Source organism: Chiloscyllium plagiosum, chromosome 5 (genome assembly GCF_004010195.1).
Source record: "Chiloscyllium plagiosum isolate BGI_BamShark_2017 chromosome 5, ASM401019v2, whole genome shotgun sequence".
NCBI lineage: Eukaryota > Metazoa > Chordata > Chondrichthyes > Orectolobiformes > Hemiscylliidae > Chiloscyllium > Chiloscyllium plagiosum.
The window spans coordinates 117,401,616-117,405,302 of NC_057714.1; positions in this window are offsets into that span (position 1 = coordinate 117,401,616).

Sequence of the window (3,687 nt, forward strand, 5' to 3'; positions counted from 1 at the left end):
AGGTCCTAGGGAGTGTTGCTGAACAAAGAGACCTTGGAGTGCAGGTTCATAGCTCCTTGAAAGTGGAGTCACAGGTAGATAGGATAGTGAAGAAGGCGTTTGGTATGCTTTCCTTTATTGGTCAGAGTATTGAGTACAGGAGTTGGGGGTCACGTTGCGGCTATACAGGACATTGGTTAGGCCACTTTTGGAATATTGCGCGCAATTCTGGTCTCCTTCCTATCGGAAAGATGTTGTGAAACTTGAAAGGGTTCAGAAAAGATTTACGAGGATGTTGCCAGGGTTGGAGGATTTGACCTATAGGGAGAGGCTGAAAAGGCTGGGGCTGTTTTCCCTGGAGCGTCGGAGGCTGAGGGGTGACCTTATAGATGTTTACAAAATTATGAGGGGCATGGATAGGATAGTCTTTTCCCTGGGGTCGGGGAGTCCAGAACTAGAGGGCATAGGTTTAGGGTGAAAGGGGAAAGATATAAAAGAGACTTACGGGACAACTTTTTCACGCAGAGAGTGGTACGTGTATGGAATGAGCTGCCAGAGGAAGCAGTGGAGGCATTTAAAAGGCATTTGGATGGGTATATGAATAGGAAGGGTTTGGAGGGATATGGGCCGGGTGCTGGCTGGTGGGACTAGATTGGGTTGGGATATCTGGTCGGCATGGACGGGTTGGACCGAGGGGTCTGTTTCCATGCTGTACATCTCTATGACACTAACACCTCGAGGAATACAATGTCACGGCTGCGCAGAAGGAGCACAAAGAGCGAGGCCAACATGCTGTACATCTCTATGACTCTATGACATGGTCTGGGCAGATTTGAAAGATTCACATGGTGTTGGGAGGACTCTCCTGACGGTGTCCTCTGCAGCAGCAGAGCCGGGGGCTCCAGGGACATCAGCATTGTCATTGCTGTTTCTGAAGTGGGACTTCGTGAGGACAGGAACACCTCGCAGAGACCTTGCAGAATCTCTGAGCAGTGCCTGAGACCCTGATTTGAATGGAAAATGAACTCGTATTTAAGTAATTTCTTCTTATCCTTATTGTAACTCAAAACAGTGCGGGATTGTGGTGACAAAACACTTCTCACGGTATCTTCAGGATACATGTGACAATATAAAATCATTTATTCATCGATCCACCCATCCCTCTGTCAGCAAGCCCTCACTTCACAACCCGGTCCTGAGACATGAACATCTGATCAATATGGGTACTCCGTTAAAGGACAAAAGCCACACTCCCTAAGGTAAGAGATGAACGGCTCATCGAAACGTAGAAACCATTGGGAGCACCTCAAGCCTGCTCCCTCATTCAACTTGATCCAGGCCAATCCTTTATCTCAACGCTATACTTCCTGCATTCTCCCCATGTCCTTTGATGCTTTTGGAATCTAAAAACTTTGTCAATCTCTTCCTTGAACACACTCAGTGACACAGTCTTGTATGGGAGATTTTGTTTCCAAGAAGGAGTTTGCTATCGTTTTCAGGGCAAAGGGACCAAAATGTACGGGGGTGAAAGGAAGGACCAGGGGACTGAGTTGGATAATCAGTCTTCATCATACGGAATGGCTGAGCAGGCTCATAGGGCTGAATGGCCTACCTCCGCTCCTATTTTCTATACTTCTATGAAGTGAGTTCCAAAGGTTGAAATCTTTCCTCATCTCAGTCCTAAACTGAGTCCTCAGACCCTGTATCCTGTGACCCTCCCGATTCTAGACTCCCCCACCCAGGGGAAACGTCCTCCCTGCAGCAAGTCTGTCCAGCCCTGTCAGAAATGTGTACAATTCAATCAGATCTTCCGCTCATCATTCTAAACCCTCGTGCATACCAGCCCAGGAGAAAGTCAGGACTGCAGATGCTGGAGATCAGAGTAGAGAGTGTGGTGCTGGGAAAGTACAGCAGGTCAGGCAGCATCCGAGGAGCAAGAGAATCGAAGGGCTTATGCCCGAAACATCAATTCTTCTGCTCTCGATGTCAGATGTGGAAGGATTCTTTGGTGCCTTGGACGGAGGTGAGGGAAGAGGGAGATGTGGCCGCAGGTTTTACACCTGTTGCGGTGGCAAGGGAAGGTGTCAGATGTGGAGGGTGGGTTAGTGGGAGGCATGAACCTAACGAGGGAGTCACGGAGGGAATGGCCTCTTTGGAATGCTGATAGGGATGGGGAGGGAAAACTTTTATCTCTGGTGGTGGGGTCTGGTTGTAGGTGGCAGAAATGACAGAGGATAATGCTTTGTATCTGGAGATTAGTGGGGTGGAAGGTGAGGACCGGTGAGGGGATATCCTTGTTGCGGTTGGAGGCGTGCGGTTCAAGGGCGGAGGTGCAGGAAGTGGAAGAGACGCGCTGAAGGGCATTGTTGATCAAATGGGACAGGAAATTGCGGTTCTTGAAATAACAGGCCATCTGAGATGTCCTGGAGTGGAATTGCTCCTCCTGGGAGCTGATATGGTGGAGGCAGAGGAATTGGGAATAAGGGATAGCATTTTTACAGGAAGAAGGGTGGGAGGAGGTGTCGTCCAGGTAGCTGTGGGGGTCAGTGGGTTTGAAGTAGTTGTCCGTGTTGAATCGGTCGCCAGAGACCGGCTGGGAGTAAGCTGGAGGTACGTCAATTTTGGCTTCCAAGTGGGAGTTTACAGCACCAAGATGAAAGGTAGCAGAGTGGGTCAAGCTGATTTGTTGATAGTATCAAGGTGACAGGTAGAATGACCACCTGCCCTGTAAACCAGTTTAATTCAGTCTGTTTAATAGTCTCATGGTGCCCCCTTGTGGTTTACATATTGGGCCCTCCCAAACTATCTTGCCTTCAGTTCATCCTGCACAGTACCTTGTCACACAAGTGTGATCACGAAGCATAATGTCAGAAACGCGGTATTCAACTAGCACAAAAATTCAAACAGAAACCGCTGCCGAAACCCGGCAGGTCTGGCAGCATCTGTGAGAAGAAAGCAGAGTTAACGTTTCGCGTCCCGGTGAGTCTTCATCAGAACACAGAAACTGTTTAAATCGGGGTCTCTCTTCCCTCCATTACAGACATTTACACCACATGCTAAGAGCATTGTGGACGACCCCACACACTCCTCACTCAAACTCTTCTCCCTCCTGCCATCTGGCAGAAGATACCGGAGCATTCAGTCTCTCACGGCCAGACTGTGCAACAGTCCCCCAAGCCATCAGGCTCCTTAACCCAGTGTGATCATCTGAAATTTTTTCCTATTGCTGCTATAAAAATGTCTATCGGGGGGATCCAAGATGGCAGCGACCCAGCAAGTCTGAGTCTATAGTGCTCCTCCCAAGACTTGGGTAAAGTGGGTCACCCACCCCCATCACACTCACTAAATCATTCATAATAGCTGTTTAATTTAATTAGTTGCTTAGTATTACATTTAAACAATCTAATATTTAGTAAAAATGACCAAAGGGAAGGGAGCCCGCAGCTCCCAGCAAGCAGGAACCCCTTCCCCACCCTCTCCAGCTGCAGCAGAGGCGTCCATAGCCGCCCCGGGGGACTTACCTACAGTAACAAGCCTTGTGGAGATGATCTCCAAGCTGGACGCGAAGATCGACGCTTTTATCGAGGAGTCCCGAAACTGATGGGACTCACTCTCGGCCGCGCTGCAAAAGCATGACCGAGACATCCAGGAAATCGAGCGCCGAGTCGGAGGGGCGGAGCTAAAGGCCGCGACCTCCGAAACTACAGC